Genomic DNA, 23,216 nt, shown 5'->3' with positions numbered 1-23,216 from the left:
AGCACTAGCTCGGGAAGAAGCACCCTCAGGCTATCCCAGCATGGTGAGAGTGGCCATCCTTGTCTAGTTCCTGATTTTAGGAAGAAAGTTTAAATTGTTCCCCATTGACTATGATGTTAGCCATGGGTTTATCATACATGGCCTTTATTATATTAAAGAATTTTCCTTCCACCCCTAGTTTCTCAAGGGCCTTTATCATAAATGGGTGTTGAGCCTTGTTGAATGCTTTCTGTGCATCAATTGATAAAATAATGCAATTTCTGTCTTTCTTTTTTGTTATATAGTGGATTACATAGATTGACTTGCATATGTTGAATCATTTCTGTTTCCCAGGGATGAATTCTGCTTGATCTTGGTGAATTATCCTCTTAATATGTTGTTGGATTTGATTAGCCAAGATTTTTTTGAGGATTTTTGCATTTATGACAGATATAGGTCTATAGTTTTCTTTTTTGGTGAGGTCCTTTCCTGCTTTGGGGATCTGGGTGATGTTATATAGCCTCACAGGATGTGTTTGGAATTGTTACCTCTTTTTCTATTTTCTGGAAGAGTATGAGGAGGATTGGGTGTTAGTTTTTCTTTCAGTGTTTTGTAAAATTCATTAGTATAGCCATCAGGGTCAAGGGTCCTATTCTTGGGTAGGCTTTTGATTACTGTTTCAATTTATTTTTCTAGTGTTAAGTTTATCTACTTCCTTTTGTGTGAAAGTTGGAAGTTGGCATGACTAGGAATGTGTCCATTTCTTCTAAGTTGTCAAATTTGGTTCCATAAAGATGTCCATAATATTCTTGCATAATCCTTTGAATCTCTACCTCATTTGTTGTAATAGCTCTTCTTTCATTTCTGAATGATTTTTACCATAACATTCTCTCTTTTTCTCTTAGTGTATTTAAGATTGCTATTTCTCTATTGATTTTTTTGTTCAGATGTTCTGTCTCTCACTGTGAGTGGTGTGTTGAAATCTCCTGCTATTATTATGTTGCTATCAATGTTTCCCCTGAATTCAGTAAGTGTTTGTTTTATATATTTGGGTGTTCCTAAGTTTGGGGCATATATATTTATGATGGTTATATCTTTTTGTTGAATTGATCTTTTAACCATTATGTAGTGTCCTTCTCGATCTCTGATTACTATCTCTGCCTGAAAGTCTATCTAAACAGAGAACAGAATATTTGTCCCTGCCCTTTTTTGTGAGCTGTTGGCTTGGAACATCTTGCTGTAGCCACTATTATTCAGGCCACATTTTCTTTTATTTGGATGTGTGTTTCTTGAAGACATATAATGGATGGGTGCTGTTCTTTAATCCACTTAGCTACTTTGAGTCTTTTGACAGGTGAATTTAGGCTATTCACATTTAGGGTGATTTTTTTTATATATGTGGCTTATGTCCATTATGATTTTTGTTTTGAGTTTATTTTGAATTGTTGAATCTTTGTTCATTTGTTTCTACATGGCATTTTGTATGGGTGAGTTTCTGTGGTGAATTCCTCTCTGATTTTGCTTGTGCTTTCTGTAAGTCTCTGTTTCCTGTTTTGTTTTGTATGTAATCACTAGCATTGTGTATCTAGAAAAGTATTTTTTAAGTTGATCTTTATTAACCAACATTTGATAGGACTTCTTTGTCTTTTAATTCCCTCTCCTATTTGCTTGTTGTTCTTTTCTATTTTTATTGTGTTCTTGTTTCTAGTGTAATAAGTTTTCTATAGACTTTCTGCATCTGGAATTTCTTGGATTTCCTCTGTTTTGCTTCTACTTTGTTTCTACAACAATATGGCATATTTTGTTTATTTGTTTACACATGTATGGTGTTGGTTTTTGTTGGCTATCAGATGGTGCTGTTGTAGTCTGTAGGCTTCTCTTGTTTGAATAATCCATAGGGGGTGTATTTTGGGCTATTTTATGGTTGTGTCTTTTCTTTGTTGTATCCTTGCTTTAATTTCAGGCTAAAAAAAAAAGCCCTAGTAAAAGATTGAGAGGTTTTAAGCTCTCTTTTCTTTTCTTTTCTTTCCTTTCCTTTTCTCTTCTTTCCTTTTCGGTCTAATAATTGTGCTTACTGTCCAAAATGGCAAGGCTTGGTGCCATGCCACCCACCTGGAGCTCTGGTTTTATTATGGTGGCCTTTCAACCAGCGTCCCTTAGAGCCCCAACTACACCCACCTTAGGATGCAGATCTTTCAGCTGTAAATTATGTGTCCAATTTAGTCTCTTGTATTCAATCATTGTTTTGGAAAGAATGTCTTTGTGATCATGGCTATTCCATAAACCACACTCTTTTTTGTTGTTTTTAATGCAAAGCATTGAGAATCATATTATCAAAGCCTTTCTAGACTTTTGGATTTAATACAATAATTCATTAGCTCCAAAAATGAATAAACAGTATTTAGAATACTTCAGTTGGAACTAAAGTAATGAATGATGTGAAATCCAGAAACTGTCCTTGCAGATACTTGACAGAAGCATTTTACCTGGTTGATGGTCAGAATCACAGTTTTATTTTGTCACACATCATGATACAGGCCTTTTGAATAGCCAGTGTCCACAGTATGAAGTAGATAGAATACATTAGTGAAACCAAAATAGCATCTCATAATCCATACTTTGGGGATATTTTCTTGTAATGTATTCTCTGCTCTTTGACAAACTTTGGGAAACTGAGTGAGTAGTTAAAGAGCATGTGAAAAAGTAAGCAGAACTAAAGACTATGGCTTCTGACTTCCCAGAATATGCATGTGCATATGAGAGAACACACACTATCAGTTCATTGCATTTCTTTCCATTTTTTTTTCTTTTTTTGGCTCTGGGGTTATCGCTGGGGCTTGATGCCTATACTATGAATCTACTGCTCCTGGAGGCCACCCCCCCCGTTTTTGTTGCCCTTGCTATTGTTATTGTTGTCTTTGCTGTTGTTGTTGTTGTTGGATAAGACAGAGAGAAATTGAGAGAGGAGGGGAAAACAGATAGGGAGAGAGAAAGAAAAAATAGCCTCCAAGAGCAGTAGATTCGTAGTGCAGACACTGAGTCCCAGCAATAACCCTGGAGGCAAAAGAAAAAAATAAAATAAAACGAGAGAAAAAAAAGTTTAGCAGTTATTTGCATATCATTGCAAAACACACATACAAATATGTGCATGTATGTATGCTGATATATGAACAATGAATTTAAATGTTTTAGCTATGTAACAACTTATTTTCTTAAAGAAAGTGTAACATTTTTGAATCAGTATCTAAAACAACATTTGCTAGTGAGATGGTTCACCAGTATTTTTTTTAAAGAGAAAGCTTCCCCATATGAGGTTAACCTATGTTTCCTCTAAATAATGTACCCTTTTTAGGCTTCCATTTATAATTTTTGGAAATTCTCTTAACTGACTAATCTCTTTGTTGTTTATTTGTGATTAATAATGGGTTACAGTATTATAAGATTACAGTTTATAGTTCCACACCACACACCCCATCAAAGTTATCTGTCCCCACCTTTGACCTCCCCAAATAACTACCATAATTCTCCCAAAGTCTTAATTTACTTGCTTTTTTTTTTTGCAAGTGCATATGTATCAGTTCTCTAGGTGCCTGACATGAATTAAACCATCCAGTAGTTGTTTTAACTTTTTTACATGTTTTTCTAAGCATAATCACCACCCCAATGGGCATGATAGCATCATTTTTTACTGCAGAGTAGTATTCCATGGACTATATATCTCATAACTTCTTTAGCCAGTCATCTGACAATGGACATTTAGGCTGCTTCTAGGCTGGCTATTGTGAATATAAGAGTAGTCCTTGACATCATGTAGACTATTGTTCTGACCTAAAGTCCTAAGGAAGAGACATGTTGAGAGAGAGAAAAAGCTAAATCTGGATTCTAAATTTTGGTATATAGACCACAGAATGAATTTGCATTATAGGACTATCCCAGTTTGAAAAAATCAAGTTAAATGTCTACCCTTAGCTATTATGCTAATTTTACAAGATGTAAAACAAAGTTTTTAATGATACAACTCAGTTTCCCCCATCTATAATTAAACTGACCAGGGGTCAAGAACCATCTTCCCTGATAGCAGAGCCAGAGCAGATTGTCTGCAAGTACTGACTGTCTGTAGAACATGGCATTAAAATGAGACAGTGAGTACACTATATAGTCTTTCCTTTTTTCCTGTTACAAATGAGATTTTTCATTGTGATTACTTGCTTTTTCTATCATAGGTGTATATTAGATGTGTTGGTGGTTTATAAGATCTTTTATCTATAGGTAATTAATAGTGAGGAACCACTTCTGGATCTCAGTGAGAGGAAGGCTCATCACCCAAAGAGTATGGCATTTTCAGGTACTGACCTATATGTAGGTGGACACATGAAAAGCCATCTGTAGTCTGAGACTGGAACCTCTATCTACATGAAAGGTGCTAGGAAACTGAAGTGGAGAATTGGATATTTCAGAAATCTAACCATGCCTATTATGACAGTGTGCAGTGTTAACTACTCTATTAGTTTTTGTTGTTGTTGTTGTTCTCCTGCAAGAATGTATCACTAATACAGCCAACTTATAGCTCTGAATGTCAAATTGGGCTTCTATGGCTAAACTCATGGTGTCAGAAGAGATGCATTTATTTTGTAATCTAAGATGGAAAATTGAGAAGGCATAGGGAAATAGACAGAGAGACACCCGCAGACCTGCTTCATTGCTTATGAAGCTTCCCCCCTCCAGGTTGGGACCAGGAACTTGAACCTAGTATCTAGTACATAGTAATCTGTGTTTAGCCAGGTTCACCACTGCCTCACCTCAAAATCAAAAATTTATATGCAAGCATTTATTCTGGGCGCAGTGGCATAGTGAAAACTAAAGTTGGGGGGGGGGGCAGGTGGTGGTGCACCTGGTTAAGCACTAATATCCCAGTGCACAAAGACCTGAGTTCAAGCCCCTGGCCCCCCCTGCAGGGAGAATGCTTCATAAGTGGTGAAGGAGGTCTGCAGGTGTCTGTCTCTCTCCTTCTTTATCTCCCCCTCTATCAATTTCTATCTGTCTCTATCCAATAATAAATAGTTTTTGAAAAACTAAAGTTGAACACAGATATACTTTTTAAAAAAGTAATATTTCTTGGGGGGATTCTATCATAGTTGAAAAAGGACCAGAAAGCTGGATCAGGGAAGAGAGTAACACACCCATGTTCAGTGGGGAAGGAATTACAGAATCCAGATCTACCACCTTCTGCACCCCATAATGACCCTGGGTCCATACTCCCAGAGGGATAAAGAGTAGGAAAGCTATCAGGGGAGGGGATGGGATATGGATTTCTGGTGGTGGGAATTGTGTTGAATTGTACCTCTCTTATCCTATGGTCTTGTCAGTGTTCCCATTTTATAAATAAAAACTTAAAAAAACTAGATAATTAAAATATAAAAAGTATTATTTTCTTTGAATTCTTGAGGTAACTTATCCAAATATACTAAGGGGACTTTCATGAGATATATAGATGGGAGGTGGCCAGATGAGAGCTATTCAGAAAAGCACCAACATGGGATGACAACCAATCTAAAGTGGAAAGGTAATATAATATAAAAAGAACACTCAATACACCGTAACAAGTGTTGTTCAAGGAAGAGGTCAGCAAAATAATAATCAAAATGTTCCTAAAATGTTCTTGATGGTCAGGTGAAAGTGTTCAGCTAGATGGTGAACCTGCTTCCACATGTGTGTGTCCAGCCTCCTCTCAACAGCCCCACCCCCATCTCACATTGGAGGTAGCTCTGAAACTTGTATTTACACCTCCTCGTTTCTCTGTCTCTGTCTCTCTTTCTCTTTACTTGACAAAGTCAAGCCAAAGTAGTGAAGCTTCAATGAGGACAAAAAATAAGATATATAAATACTTTAAAATTATATGATAAATAAATAAAAATACAGTAAGAAGAATGAAGTTACTGCGATGGTGAGATTCATGTTTAGATATATCAATAAGTTACACATTCTCAAATATAAAACTATATGATGTTTTTTTTTTTTTTATTTAAATTTTTAATTTAAGAAAGGATTAGTGAACAAAAGCATAAGGTAGGAGGGGTACAACTCCACACAATTCCCACCACCCAATCCCCATAACCCACCCTCTCCCATGATAGCCTTCCCATTCTCTAGCCCTCATTTAATTAAGAAACTTAGATTTGAACCGGCTAAAGGCACATCTTGTCCCAGGGAAATCATTTAAGGTTAAATTTATTTGTAATTTATATTATTATTCAGATATTGTGGAGGCTAGCTTATAGTGAGACAATTACCACTGATGTATATTATTGCCAAGAAAGGGCTCTGGAGAGGTTCCTTGAGAAGCAACAGGGTCAGTCAGGAGGCAGAGAAAACAAGAGGAACCCAAGGGCAAGAGCTTTCATTGTAGTTCCTGTAGAAAGGAACAAGTGAGGTATAGTGAGCAGATTAGGATTGACTAGTTTGAATAATTCATCAGGCTCTAAGTGTAGGGGAGACCTGTAGTTGTCCTGTGGTTAGTAGGGCAAAGGATTACTGATTTGCATGTGAGAGCCAAATGTGAGCCCTACAGGGTTGGTTGCAGTTAGGACTTTGGACTGTTGGTTTGTATATGAAAGTAGGCTTCAGGTGGAGTTATTTGCTATCTCTAGGAATTCAATAACCTTGTTAGGGAAAATATCTACAAATTTCAAAATCTTAGACTATTTGGAAATGTGGAAGGTTAAGAAAAAAAAAACCATTAATTTGGTTTGTAGTAAGAAGGCTCCACATAGACAAAGAATCACAATCTAAAACAATGGCTTGCTACACTTGTCACTTACTGTGCAAGTGATGTAAACTTAACTAGAGCCTAATGAAATAACATTATGTATGGTATCATTCAGCTACAGGAGGATATACTTTGATAATTTCAAATAATATTCAAAAGAAAGGTGTGCTTTTTCCTTAAAATTAGATATTACTATGAATGCTTTATTGATTTTTTTAAGGCAGAGCATTGGGTGTGCCTACTCTAAAAATGTGTAGTTCACAGTATATAAATTAATGCTGATGAAAGAAGTAAAACTAATAAATTTTAATAATAAAAATAACCCCCAAATCTGTAGATGGATATTTTTCATGTGTATGCCCATGGAAACTCTAGGATCATAAGAGTTTGCATGTAATTGGAACCTGGGATGTGTGGATATCTGGCTCCCTGCCACAAGGATAAAAAGGAATTTAGAATTCTTGACAACAAAAGTAAAGGACAAAGAAAGGAATATTTAATAAGTCAGCAGGAGAACTTTTCTTCCAGACTCAGTTACATAAACAGTTATACTTACTCTGAAATACAGATTTTCTTTTGTTAAAATAAATGCCTTTTGTATTGAGAATCTAGGAACTGATAAGATGCAGTGGTAGAGAAAGGATATGAGGTAAGGCTAATTTTGTTAAAATGATTGGTCATTGTATAGTACTTTGTGGACCATGTAGGTATAACTCTCATATTGATACTTGCATTGTCATACTTACTTACCAACAAAATGGAAAAAAAAAATTCTGGTATTGTTTTGTGGAGGGGGGTGGAGACAGTATTTTAAAGAACTTTTAGTGACTTAAAGGGAGGGAGTGTATTTGTCAATAAAATAACAAATGACACCACAATGGATGTGAAAACATAGTGTAGTGTAGAATTAAGATACAAATTTTTCGTTATAAATTGGAAAAATGAAATAAACCATCAAAATAGGGTAAAATTAAAGAGGGACACTATTGGCTCATTGTGCAGTTCCATCATTAAAGTTTCTCATCTGAGAAAACAGACATAAAAATCTGTAAACAGACAAAGAACAAAATCCCTGGTCACCACATAGTTACTAGTAGCATGAAATATCTTGATAGATAAAGTCTATACATGCTTGACTCGCTTCTAAATGTCAAATGTACTAAATTCCCTTAAAGCTCTAGTTTAAAACTTTCTGTTTTGTATTGAAGAGAAGGATCTCTGTATTTTCAACAATCTTAAAACTTTTGTAGTTGTTAGTATTTCCTACTCTTAGTTCTGTGCATTTGTTTTGGAAAGGAAAAGAAAAAAAGATAATTCAAATGTCTAGAATATTTGATAGCAAACACTTGCTTTTTTTTTTTTCATGTTTTCAAGCGTTCTTTGATTTTACTTTGATGAGATCTCAGTTCCATCTATTTGCAACCCAATCAATAAAATAATTTATGTGGGAACATTGGGAAATGTTCTTAGGGAAAAACTGATAGGATGTAATTGTATATAGCACTGGAACAGAACATATATTTCCCTATACATTTTTAACCAGGCTTTGTAATGATCATTTATGTTGCTTAAGCAACTTCCAAAGTCTATCTCATTTGCTTATAGTAGGGTTTAAGTAAGGATGACATCTTAGGTTCACTTAAAAATGGGAAATTGGAGCATAACAGGAAAACTATGGTTAACAAGCAGGGTGGTGTTAAAAAGAGACTAGATAATAAACTGTGATGATTATTTCATATGTGTCTTGACTAAAACTACATGAGTAAACACCACTTGGTATCCCTTGGCTTTAACATTTGCTTGTGTTGCTCTTAACCCAGCAGTTACTTCTAAAATGTGTAATAATTCAACATAATATTCCTGTTTCCTTGCCTCTGGAATTCTTCCTGCCACCCCAGCTCTGTTATTCATGGGGATATTTAGAGGAATGCCACAAAGACAGTAAAGGTATAATAAACACTAGTTCATAATACTTATATCATTATGTTCATTCAAGAAATATTTGTTGGGGACCAGGCAGTGGTGCACCTGGTTAGGTGAACACATTCCGGTTTGCAAGAACCTGGGTTTAAGCCCCTGGTCTTCACTTGCAGGGGGAAAGCTTCATGACTGGTGAAGCCAGCCTGCAGATATCTCTCTGTCTCTCTCTCCCTCTCTACTTCCTCCCTTCTCTCAATTTCTCTTTGTATCTGTCCAATGATAAATAAGTACAAATATAATTAAAAATTAAAAAGAGAAATATTTGTTAAACATGTCTAACTATACTCTTGTGTGTCATCTGAAGAGGAGGAAAGCATAAAATACAGGCACGATTTCTATTGTTACGGATCATACACTTTTAAAAAATTTTATTCATTAATGAGAAACATAGGAAGAGAGAGAAAGAGCCAGACATCACTCGTACTTGTGCTGCCAGGGATTGAACTCAGAACCTCATGCTTGAGAATCCAATGCTTTATCCACTGCACCACCTCCTGGACCACCACTCTTTTTTTTTTCTTCTTTTCTTTTTCTTCTTTCCTTCCTTCCTTCCTTCCTTCCTTCCTTCCTTCCTTCCTTCCTTCCTTTCTTCCTTTCTTCCTTCCTTCCTTCCTTCCTTTTTTTTCTCTTTTTCCTTTTTTTTTTTTTGTCTGCAGTTATCACTGGGGCTCAGTGCCTGCACTATGAATCCTCTGCTCCTAGAGCCTATTCTTTCCCTTTTGTTGCCCTTGTTGTTTATCATTGTTATTATTATTGGTCTCACTGTTGTTGGATAAGACAGAGAGAAATCAAGAGAGGAGGGGAAGATACAGAGGAGGAAAGATAGACACCCACAGATCTGCTTCACCACTTGTGAAGCGACCCCCTTACAGGTGGGGACCTGGGGGCTCAAACCAGGTGGGATCCTTAGGTGGGTCCTTGCACTTTGTGCCATGTGCGCTTAACCCACTGTGCTACTGCCCACCCCCAAGATCATACACTCTTAACAGTTTACTGTGCTAATACTTAGATATCTTCCTAGTCTTCCTAACATCAAATTAACCATGTAGACTCTAATTTTTCTTTATGTTTGATATTTCCTTACTTGGAATTTTTTGGAAACAATATAAAACTGACTAATAGGTATACATTCTTTAAGATTTAGTTCACAGTCAGACTTTCTACAAATACTACTGTGATCTTGTCTCATCAATTAACAACCAATTTTGCATTATTACAAAATCTAGCACACTGGTATATAATAGTGGATCTCAGCTACTGTTCAGCATAGTCCAAAGGGGACATTTGATAATATCAGGAGACATTGTCAGTGTCACCATTGAGGTGATGCTGCTGTCATCTAGTGGGACTAAGCAAGGGATACATACTTCTAAACATATTACAGTACATAAAATAGTCTTTCTTTGAATTATCTGATTAGAGTACTGAGGTTGGGAGAGCTGGTTTTGATGAATTACTAGGTTCCAAGCCTTCCATAGCTAAGAATTCTGAGTTGTTTCTGTGCCTTACTCAAGTCCAAACTCTGTTATATACTAAATTGATACTTACTGAATGGATGAAAAAAAGAAAAGGAGTGAAGTATGCATGACTAAAAGAATAACTATAAAGTGTTGCTTAATAGTAAAAATATTGACTAAGTCTAACAGCAACACTTCTTAATTTGGGTCTAGAGTTATTTTATGGGGTGAGAGTGTTACACATAGTAGTAACACTTTCCAAAAGTAAGGACAAGGAAGAAATATAGCAGGATGCAGGAAAAGGAAGAAGCTGGCATACAGAGGCAGAACCATCAGACTTTGACCAGATTTCTCAACACAAGCCTGAGAAGCAAGAGAGGAATGGAATGACATTTTTACAGTATTAAGAGATAAGAATTATTATCCACAAGTACCCTGTCCTGACAAACTTTCCTTCAAGTATGGAGGAGAAATAAAAAATCCTGAAACATACAGAAACTAAGGAAATCACCACCAACAACAACCCTGCCTTGTAAGAATTACTGAAAGGAGTCCTATGGGAAAATAAAGAAACTCCTAATCCAAATGAGCTCATCTGTTGTAGAACAGAGATGAAACTCAAAGAACAGCAACAAAGTGGTTAAACATATAGGAAAAGGGAAGGCTGAAAGGGTAGTGATATGACTAATGTTGGTGAACCAAGGCCAACTGTCAAAGACCTAGACATCAGAACAGAAACTTTAAGATCTTATTTTTGCCTCATCTTCACTGGAAGAAAGAAAAGTGTTGGGAAGGATAGCTCAGGAAGTGAGCATATGGGGTGACTCCATGTGTAGGTAGAACTTGGAAGATAGAGTGAGTCAAAAGGGAGAACATGAGATGAAACTTGGACAGGGAGAGGTATACTGTACCAAAGCAAGGGACTCTGGGTAAGAAATGGAATAGGCATTCTGGGAAAAGTGGGGATTTGGGTCCTTGATGGGAGGAGGGGTGATAAGAGTATGTAGCAGACAGCTGTTATGCAGAACTGGGGAACCATACACATATATAGACAAATGTGCTATAATTCATTAAACATCACCCCAATAAAATTTAAAAAAAAAAAGAAAACACAGTGTTAACTATCAGAGTGCTTGCTGGATTCTTTATCAGTACTTAATGAATGTAACTTTCATTCTTTTAAAAATATTTTTATTTTTTTATTTTAAAGAGATAGAGGAAGACAGTGAGAGAAATACCAGAGGTGGCTTATTGTGGTCTGGGGATTGAATTAATTTCCTTCTTTATACATTATCTATATCCTGCATACACAAGTAGGGAAAAATCCATTCTAATGTTAACTAGGTATTACCTAGTTAATAATAATAATGCATATATTGCTTTATGAACTCAGGCTTATATCAATGTATTAGTAATAAAACTTTCCTTTGCTTATACTTACATACTTTTGAATCCCACGGTACTGACTGAAATTTTTAAGTTTTACAGTACATGGAGATAAAAAGAATGAGAAAATATGTAACTTAAATCTTTAATATGGAAATGTTGATCTTTCATGTTCAAATTTTAGTCTTTGAGAACTTACTGGCTTCTGTAAGTACTTTTCTGCATTTATAGTAATTTTAAAATCCAGTAAAGTGGCAATAGCTGCCATATATTAAAATTTAATATCAGTGATTATGAATACATTATCACACTCAAACTTGTGATAACAAATATTACACCTTTTGGTGATGAAATAGTCTAGTTTTTAAGCTCACATTGGCTATATATATATATATATATATGTTTTCACACTTAAGTAAAATAATTTCACTATGTCTACATTTAATCACCAAGTCTAGGAAGCATAGATATATTAAAAATTGTGTGCTTTATCATAGATTCTCAGGAGGACAAGTAGATCACCCCATATGGAGTATAGAAGAGAAGTGGGGTCTATATGTTGTTAGATGAGTAACAGCCACTTACAATTGACTTTGAGTGCATAGTTGTGATGGAATCAATCTTAGTTGTCATTATAATATATTTAATCTGGGGTATCATCCAGTATTATATTCCAGGTAGATTTCATAAACTTAACTTCAAAAGCATGCAGGATTAGAATTCCTTAAAAGAATACAAGCATGTCTAACATTGAGAAAAGTTATAAAAGTTTATCAAAAACAGTGTTGAGTGTCAGCTGCAGCTAGAGTTAATCTCTGTGAAAAATTCCCTGATAAGGGGCAAAATGCAGCACAGTCAGGACAGCTTTAAAAGTATAGTTTTAACAAATACACCTGGAATTACATTTTAAATTCTTAACTGAAAATGAAAAATACATCTGATATTTTTGTGGAAAAATGCTATTTAATTTTTTTAAATGATTTGATGAAAAGTAAAGCATCTCTTTAAAACTATAAGACACTGTTAAAAGAAATAGAGGATGACACAAAGAAATGGAAGAGCATCCCCTGTTCATGGATTGGGAGAATAAATATCATTAAAATGGTAATTTTGCCAAAGGCAATCTCTAGATTCAATGTAATCCCTATTAAAATCCCCATGATATATTTCAAGGAAATTGAACAGATTATTCAAAAATTTGTGTGGAACTCTAAAAAACCACAAGTAGCAAAAACACTCCTAAGGAAAAAGAAGAAAAATGGAGGCATCACAATACCAGACTTTAGGTTATACTAAAAAGCAGTAGTAGTTAAAACAGTGTGGTACTGGAACAAAAATGGTCATATGGACCAATGGAATAGAATACACAGTCCAGAACTCAATCCATGTATATACAGATACCTTATATATGACAAAGGGGCAAAATCTGTCCATTGGGGGAAAGAAAGTCTCTTTAATAAATGGTGTTGGCAGAATTGGACAGTCACATATAGAAAAATGAAACTAAACCACCGATTAACACCTTACACCAAAATTAACTCAAAATGGATCAAAGATCTGGATATCAGACCTGAAAGTATAAAATACATAGAAGAATATATCAGTGAAACATTTCATGACATTAACACGAAAGACATATTTGGAGACTTCACCCCATGGGCAAAGGAAACAAAAAGCAAGATTTAACAAGTGGGACTATATAAAATTAAAAAGCTCCCATACATCAAAAGAAAAATCCATAAAGATAAACATGAAACCCTGCAAATAGGGAACATATTCAGACATCATACTTCAGATCACTTGATATCAAATATCTATATAAAACTCATTTGGCTCAACAAAAAGAAAAAGAACAACCTAAGAAAAAAGTGGGCAAAGGACATGCATAGACAGTTCTCCAAAAAAGAGATATGCATGGCCCACAGACATATGCAGAAATACTCTAATTCATTCATCATCAGAGAAATACAAATTAAAACCACACTGCAATACCACCTCACACCTGAAAGAATGGTCTTCATCAACAAAACAGGAGAAGATAAATGTTGGAAAGGATGTGGAGAGAAAGAAACTCTTAATACACTGCTGGTGGGAATGCAAACTAATACAACTATTATGGAGAACAGTTTGGAGAATTCTTAAGCAAATACAGACGGCAATAGCTCATGACCTAGCAATTCCACTCCTAGGCATTTATCCAAAAGAGAAGATAGCACTAATTTGAAGGGATATATGCACCCCCATGTTCATAGCCACATTATCTATAATAGCAAAAAATCAGAAGCAACAAAAATTTCCCTCCACAGATGATTGGTTAAAAAAGTTATGGGACATTAAAAAAAAAAAAAAAAAAAAAAAAAGTTATGGGACATAAACTCAATGGAATATTACTCAGCAATTAAAAAAGATGATTTTACATCCTTTGGGATAAAATGGATGAAACTGGAGAACATTATGCTTAGTGAAATAAGCAAGGAGGTAAAGGAAAACTATAGGATGGTCTCACTCATATGAGAAATTTAGAGAACTGAACACACATACTTAAAATAAACAACCAGACACAACACAACCCATATTTAAAGTGGGAAAACTATTGTGGTTATCTAGGAGGGAGGGCGGAGGGCACAGACTTTCGGTGGTGGGGAAGATGTGAAAGTCTAGTCTTACCACTATTTAGTCCTATCAATAGCAATGCAACATGTAGGAGGGGTGGAGAGATTTAGTATCTCAAGTTCCCCAGCTGCCTAGACTATAGCCCTAAGCACAAATACTAGCTATTGCTAATATTTATCTTAGATTTGCAAAATGATCATACTCTGATAAGGGGATTAATTGTTTATGGATCTCTAAAAATGTATTGGAAAATAAAGCTCTGCAAATATCTAAATCAATTACAGCTTTAGGCCAGACAAATCAAGACCTTTTGACCTTGTAAGTATTTAAAATACAAGGAAGTTCGGATACCACTAGTTCAGATCATAGTGAAGTTAAGTATAATAACACAGATAATTAGCCCCCCAACTAACCTGGCTTTAATAATTAATTATTTATATTTTAAATTTCTCTAAGACTGTAAGAAACCCCTTGCATCCTCTTTAAGACCTGCATCTAGTCCTGGTACTTCTAGAATATGCCCATACTTGTTGAAATTCCTTTTCTGTCATTCCTTACTGCCATATCAACCCTGTCAACTTTAACCAAATCACTGCTGGCGTAAAAAATAAATAAATAAATAAATAAATAAATAAATAAAGCATCTCTTGCCTTAGATGGTCTCCTTTTTTTGTTGTTGTTTTTACTAAAGCATAATCAAACAAAAACATCTTTCTTAGACAGACTTCTAAGTAAGTAGAGGGCTTTGGGATAGAGCTTTAAGGACCGGGAAATCAAGAAATCAATAGGGATTCAAGTTACTTTATGGTTTCAGTGTTTGAAACATTTAAAGGAGAAAGGAATTTGAAATTAGGTAAACTAGCGACATTCTTAACATGGGCTTACAGTAGTTCATTAAGAAAGTCAATAATACAATGATTATGAGTACAAATTTGGACCTCTAGGCTTTCATGAACTGATTCTCTGTTTTGTAATTATTTGCCTTTTTTTTTAATGCAAGCCAATACAGTAAATCAACAAATTTAGAGATAATTAAAAATCAGTGCAGTCTTTCATATAGTCCCATCTCTATTCAGAGAATTCTAAACTTGGAAACTAAAGCATCAGGATATTGTAGTCTTGAAAAAATTAGAGGACAAATCAAAGCAAAAAAAACATAGGATTTGAGGTCAATTCAGGAAATTTTTGTTTCAGAGTATCAGTAATATCTCTTGTTATTGTTCTGATTTCTGTTTCTTTTTATTAACTATTTTATATAGATTAATCTCTGCTTATAATTAAAAACCCAAAGACACTATTTTTTAAAATTATTTTCCAGTTCTCAATATGATAAAATATATTTTTTCAGCATTCATTTTACTAATTTTCATGAATTTAGAAATAAGTTGTTAAGAATATAGTAGTTTATTTGATGTATATCCTCTACTATGTTGTAACTGTGTTGTTACTCTACATTTAAGTATGATAGTTAACCTGCTTAGAAGAAGAAAAATGATCACATATACATGGAAAATACTTCATTGGCAGCAGTGCTTAAATGTAGATAAAAATAATTCTATTGGGAGTCTGGTGGTAGCGCAGTGGGTCAAACTCATGTGGTGCGAAGCACAAGGACCAGCTCAAGGATCCTGGTTTGAGCCCCCGTTTCCCCACCTGCAGGGGAGTTGCTTTACAGGCGGTGAGGCAAGTCTGCAAGTGTTTATCTTTCTCTCCCCCTCTCTGTCTTCCCCTCCTCTCTCCATTTCTCTGTCCTATCTAATAATGATGACATCAATAACAATAATAACTACAACAGTAAAAAATAATAATTTCTATTACACATAACATCTATTAAAAATGTATGTATATTGTTAGAGCTGGCATACAGAAAAGGGAGAAAAATCTCATGTTCTTCCTTATGTTTCTTTTGTTTTCTAAACAGAAATCTAACTGTACTTCTTCTATGTCCCACTTTATTGGGTAGTTAATGGTTTACAGTACAGTTTTTAACACATAGATACCTCTCATGTCCTCATGATAGTGTCTGCAAGATGCTCTCTCTACTCCAACCTAGGTCCTTTTCCACCATCCTGCACCAAGACCCTAGAAGCCCTCCATCAAAAAACAGAAACAAAACAAATAAACAAATAAGAAACTGTAAGTACCAGAGAAGATAAATTCACTTTTTTTTATGAATCTAAAAGTTGCATCTCTTCTTTCACAAATTGCCATTACTTTTATGACTCAGAATTCTAAAGTTTATTGGCTAAAACTGAAAAGTTCTGAAATAAATTTATGTGGAAAGCATGGAAACATTATTAAAAGTTTTTAAAAATAAAATCCCATGCAAAATTTTGAGAATCCAACAACTATCTACTTAGAGATTCTCAACACTAGAAACTTTAGTGTCTATTTTAACATTAGATCATGTAGGAGGTAATAAACCAACTTTTCAGAAATTAAGATGAACACCCACTTACATAGAATTCTTTATATATGATTTTTTTTGAAAGATACATCTTGAGATTGTTGATTCACATTTTATTTTTCTATGCTAGAGACTTGAAAAATATTAGTTTATAATGATATCTGTTTATATTGTCACTAGTTCCAATGACTTTATTGTTTGACTAGGCTAAATATCTTAATTTACATAACTTACAGTTCAGCCTAAAAGTGTTTTAAGATCTGGTGTTATATACAACTCTGCTTGCCTTGCTGAATTCATAACTGTGAGGAATGACATATTTATGATTAATGATGGAAAATATGCTCCCAAGATGTTTTTATTTGCATTTATAGATATAATTTGCTAAGGGATTTATGTAAGCACTAGTCATAAATGTTCTGATCAGATGTTTGACTATAAAACATTTCTAAATGCCATACTCCACAAGATAATGATATATTCATCTGAAATAGTATTCTAATTTCCATTAGTGATATGTCTCTCTCTCTCTTTTTTTTTTTTTTAATGATGAGGAGGTACACCATTCCTGGAAGTACTACAATACCAGGTCAGTGCATGGAGTGGATGGAGCAAGCCCCTATTCCGACTCCCTGCTCCAAAAATCCATTTAATGTCAGATAGAGGACATATCAGATCTTAAACTGATAAGAACAGATACTACATTTGATCTTAGCCAAAAGGCTGAGAAGCGGTGTGATATGTATGCCCTTTTAGGGATACTCTTTATACCTGCCTGTGTTAAAAGATACCTAGAATAAAAATAAATTATTTGGACAGTGAGGACAATTTTTGAGGTAAAACCTCATTGAACTATGACTTCTGAATCAGTAATAACTAGACTTCAACTTCTTTTTTTTAATTAGTGATTTATTAATGATCGAATGATTGTGGGGTAGGAGGCGTATAATTCCACACAATTCCCATCACCAGAGTTCCACATCCCATCTCCTCCATTGGAAGCTTTCTTATATTTATTTCTCTGGGAGTATGGACCAAGATCTTTATGGGTGCAGAAAGTGGGAGGTCTGACTTCTGTAATTGCTTCTCCAATGGACATCTTTCCTTAGTGGGGTAGGGTTCTGGGGAGGTGTGGTTCCAGGACTCATTAGTGACATTCTCTGCTCAAGAAAGTCAGGTTGGAGTCATGGTAGCATCTGTAACTTGGTGGCTGAAAATCATTAAAATATAAAGGAAGACAAATTGTTTAATAATCAGGAACCTAGGGGTAAGAATATAGCAGATGAGATTTGGGGTCTTCGTACTGGAAGAAGCTAGGAAGTCTATTTTAGGTATATTCCAAGGGGCTCGTGACTTTACTACATTTTTACCTGAGCCCGATAGCTAACATGCAGGTGGGCTGAAAGTATTGTCTGGGAATATGGTTTCAGAGTTGGAAATAGGGCTAGAAATCTGGATTAGGGCAGAGAGTCGCTCCCAGCTATGGGAAAAGTATGTAAATACCACTAACTGTAACCCCCATCCATCTGACCTAGTACCCATGCCTATGTGCAACCTCTGGATCACTGTTGGTCTGAATTAACATTCCATGGTCATAGCTAGGAGCATTCTAGGCTGCACTCATTTCAGGACCAGAATTCTTGGAGTAGCAGAGTATGTTGATCCTGCCTCCCTTTGGTGAGTGAGGCAATTTCTATCACTGTTATTCTATATTGAGGACATTGTCCTGTAAAGACCCACAAGAGGGTTTATGATGTTGTCCCTGACGGAGATGATCAGTGATGGTGTAGAGAGAATTTGTCAGAGGTCTAGGCCCTTCATATCTGTGTGGGAATACCAGGATTCCCTGACTAGGGCCCCAGATGATGGAGTGGCCTGGTAGTAACCAAAAGTAGACATTAACTTCTATGGTCCATGTCAGTGTGACCACACATAGCCAGGAATCCAACAACATAGAGCTCATTTAGAGTAAAAAAAAAAAGCACATAACAATGGAGTCACATAAGGACAGAGCATTGTATATGATTATGGTCTAAGTGAGAAATTAAAATCCATCCTATAAATTCTCAGAACATTAGACTTGGGCCTACCTTATGACCAAACAATTTCTCTCCTAGGCATTCATCCAAAAAGACAGAAACATTTATCCAAAGAGATTCATGCAGGGAGTTCTGAGAAATCTCCAGTCTGTTTTCCCTAGGGGTTGTACCAATTTATACCCCCCTAATAGTGTAGAAGGGTTCTTTTATTTTAATTTTTAGATAAATATTATTTATATTAATGTCAAGTTAATAGTTGTCTAATTTATCAGTTTTCACAGATAGATTTTTTTTTCTCTTCTCTCTCTGGGTCCTTATAGAATTAGAGTTCAGAATCCTTTGGTCATCTTCCCCTAACATTTACTCTTCTGGTAGTATGAACCCAAGTTCTTTATGGGGTGAAGACGGTGGAAGGTCTAGTTTCTGTAATTATTCTCTGCTGGACAAGGGAATATAGATTGGGCTGGCCAATCTATATCCCCACCTGTTGTTCCCTTTCCCTAGTGGGGTAGGGCTCAGGGGAGGTGGGGTTCCAGGACTCATTAGTGAGTTCGCTCAGAGAAGTCAAGTTGGCATTATGGTAGCATCTGTAACTTGGTGGTTAAAAAACATTAAGATACAAAGCAGAAAAAAATGTTTAGTAATCAGTAACCTAAAGGTAAGAGTATAGTGTGTGAGATTTGGGGTATATTCCCAGGGGTCCATGGCTTTACTAATTTTTGCCTGAGCCTGACATCTAACATGTAGGTGGGTTAAAACTTGTCTGGGAAGATGGTGTCAGTGTTGGGAATAGGACGAGAAAGCTAGATAAGGGCAGAAAGCTCCCAAATATGGGAAAAGTATGCAAATACTTTTAACTGTAAACCCCATCGATCTGACCTAGGGCCTATGTTCATTCGAATTTAGCACAGGTGCCAGTGTAACCTCTGTATCCCTTGTGGGTATTAACTCACATTCCATGTTCATAGGTCTCATTCCACAGGGACAGTCTAGGCTGCACTCATTTCAGGACCAGTATTCATGGAGTGGTATAAAGAGTTCACAGTAGAGAAATGCTTATTGTTCCTCTACATTTTTTTCAGCTTAACTCTGGCTCTCTATTTGGAGGGCATGTTTGGTCAGAAACCTAGAGCCTCACTGTTCAGTATGGTAGTTCCTAGACACACGTGACTGTTGAATACTTGAACTATAACCTGCTGAAACTGAGAAGTGCTGCAGTAAAAAAGTAACAGTTACAGAAATTCAGTGTGATAATATAATGTAAAATGTCTGATAACTTTTATGCTTTTTGCTTATTTAAATAATATTTTGGATAATAACATTGGTTTACATTAATATGAATTTTACCTGTCTTATTGTATTTTCTACAATATAGATATTAGGAAATATAAAATTACATATGTTGCTTGCATTAAATTTCTATCAGTAGGATTCTAGAGAGTCACACTTCCTCTTTCCTAGTACTTGGGTTAGTTTCTTCCTTATTTCGTTATTCATTAAAAGACTATCCCTTTCCATTTCTGCCTGCCCTTCTTGTTCAAATAGCAGCTAAAACGCCATCTTTTACCTATTGCACTGGGTTATTTAAAATGAATTTATCATATAATGGTTATATGTCTCATCATATTCCTCACATTAAAATATATTCCTTTTATATCAACTCTCCCCTCCATGGAACTTATAACTAAACACAAAGCAAATCTCTTTAATTATCTATTTAATGCCCTAACTTCTGATCAAACAGCTAGCTGAAAATCTGTTGTCTTCAGTTTATCCTGCAAACTTAACTGCTTTCCTTTTTTTGAAGGATGAGAAAAATGTAAATAAGGCCTTAAAGTAAGCTGCTGCTCTGAGTTTCAAGAATTTGGGAAAATCTAAACTTCTTCCTCTCCTCACCCCTAACTCGTCTGTAGGCCTCAATAAAAGAGTTGAAGGAGTTAGCTGATCTGGTGTGTATCTGTGCTTCTTTAAAAGTACTAATGCTCAATTTTAGTAGTTGACTATTTTCTACTGTGTAAAGAAGAAAGGGAATGATGATGATCAATATATTTTTTATTAATGTGAAAGATTTTTTTCTCTTCAGAAAGAACATTATTCAATGTTATGACTTTCCTTCCTTATAAAAATGAAATCTAAAGGCAGGATTCTATTCATACACACTGTCAATAAGCATCCTTGATAAATGAGTGAAAGAAATCTGAGTGTTCACTGGAAGGAATTTCAGCCCCATGCTGACTTCTAGCAAGTGTGAATAATAGAAACATCAATGACAAAATATTTTTATGGTCAATGTGCAGACATATAAATTATTAAATTCTCCAAGGCTGTGGAGAAATAGTAAAACTCAGTTTTCAAAGCGTTTTAGGTAAATGTGTTTTAAAAGTGCTGCCGCTTGAGGCACAGGTAGAACAGCTTATTTTGTTCCCTTGTACAAAGCTAATCGAGTAGCTTAAAGCATCCTAAGGATGATCTTCTCCCTGGGGAATAGAAAACATTGCTTTATCTTTCACATTGTCCATTTTGGGCACACAAAGGAATTACAGATGAGTAAGCCCTTACATAAACACACCAAGAATGAGGTTTCATGAAGGCAGATTTTATATTGGACTTTAGGATTAGGCATTAGTTCACATTTGCTGTCTTCCAAAAGCTGAGTTACTCCAAGTTACTCCAAGTCCTGTGCATCACATAGAATTGCTCAAAATGCAACAAAATCCTCATGTATGGAGCAGAACCCAGAGATATGTGCTATAAATATAACTCTGATTCATACTCCTTCTGTTTCAATGGATAATATTGAGACAGTATGAATTGAAACAGCTGGATAAAGTCATACATTTCACTTCCAACACAGAGAGCCAACACATTCTCCCTTTGAATAGTATCACATATGTTAACTCAGAAAAATGCATTAACACTATTTCTAATTTTAGAATTTAAAGGTCATGGGTTAAGTCAGGATTTGTCAATCTCAACATTATTAACAGTTTGGACTTAATAACTCTTAAATGTTTTAAAATTTATTTATTTTGATATAATAGAAACTGAGAGTGAAAGAGGAGGAAGAAGAGAGGGACAAAGAGACACCTATAATACTGCTTTGCCATGCTTGAAGCTTTCCCCCTGCAGGTGGGGTCTAAGGGCTTAAACCCAGGTCCTTGTGCATGGTATAGCATGCACTTAACTAGGTGCGCCACCGCCTAGCCCCCAATAACTTTTTTTTTCTTAACAAGTACTTTTCTATTTATTGTAAGATGTTCAGCAACATCCCTGACATCTACACAACAGAAGCCAGGAGACATCTACACACTCCAGCTTTGGGTCATGACAATGAACAATGTTACCTAAGGAGGAAGGCAAAATAGCCAATGCAAGAATTGCTGATTTTGATTAATATCTTATCAGGCTCAATTATATATGCATGTATGCTTATATATACATATTGAATATTCATTAGAGTATATCAGTATATGTAACCACATAAGAATCATAGCATATCTAAATACTTTTCAAAATACATGAGCTAAAACTTCAGTTAGTATTAAGGAAAATTGAGAGGAACAATAAGATCTCAAATTATGCATTCATACTACTAAGGGTCTTTTTCTTTTAAATTTATTTAAATGTAATTGTGTTAATTACAAAAGCAACTATAATTTTAGCTAAATAAAATTCAGTAGTTTAAAAATGTTGAGTAAACAGAATGAGCTGTTCATTCCAAAAGTTTAGACTAAAATAGAGAAGTGAAGTAAATGAATCCCTACCCTTAAGGGAGCTTTCGATATGGGGTGGGGTCAAGCGGAGTAGTGTCATTTAATATTCAAACTTAGATGTAAACACATAGGCAATGAATAATTGTGAAATTAACTCTGAAGACAAGATTTATGCTAGGATACTTTTCCAAGAAAGCAAGTATCAATGCACCTATGACGCATAATCGTAACACGTTACACATCAACAATGCTGTCATTTAAATCATGATACTGAGCATGGAATTTCAACAGAAATTGGAATAGATGCGGACAGGTGATCTAAATTATTCATGGAGGCAACCTCAGGTGAAATGAAGGAATATGGTGGGGTGGGGGTGGGGCAGGTTACAGTCCATAGATTGACGGAAGACAGAGAATGGAGTAAGCAGAGGAGAGGTAACAAAAGCAGTGGTCCAGGAAATGATGCAGTGGGTAAAGCATTAGTCTCTCAAGTGAGAGATCTTGAGTTCAATCTCTGGCAGCACATGTACCAGAATGATGTCTGGTTCTTTCTCTCTCTCATGCTTTCTCATTAATAAAAAAATAAAATCTTTAAAACAGATAACAAAAAAAATCCTCAGGAATTATATTAAAATTTTTTTGTTAGCTCTATTTATCTGTTGGATAGAGACAACCAGAAATCCAGAGGGGCAGGGGAGATAGAGAGGGAGAGAGACAGAATGTCACTTGCAGCCCTGCTTTACCACTTGTGAAGTTTTCCCTGTGCAAGTGAGGACCAAGGGCTCCAACCTGGGTCCTTGTGCACTATAACATGTGCACTTAGTAAGGTGTGCCACCATCCAGCCCCAGGAATTATATTTAGGCCTATAGTTGAAG

General features: G+C 35.5%; 1 non-coding gene across 1 annotated transcript; it reads right to left on the bottom strand.

The window, feature by feature from the left end:
• Positions 1-17,140: 17,140 nt before the first annotated feature.
• LOC132537104 (U2 spliceosomal RNA) lies at positions 17,141-17,323 on the bottom strand. Its single transcript, XR_009548591.1, has one exon. It is a non-coding gene; the product is annotated as a U2 spliceosomal RNA (small nuclear RNA).
• Positions 17,324-23,216: the final 5,893 nt, after the last annotated feature.

The sequence above is a fragment of the Erinaceus europaeus genome, chromosome 2, assembly GCF_950295315.1.
Source record: "Erinaceus europaeus chromosome 2, mEriEur2.1, whole genome shotgun sequence".
Taxonomy (NCBI): Eukaryota; Metazoa; Chordata; class Mammalia; order Eulipotyphla; family Erinaceidae; genus Erinaceus; species Erinaceus europaeus.
This window is presented reverse-complemented; position numbering and strand designations above follow the sequence as displayed.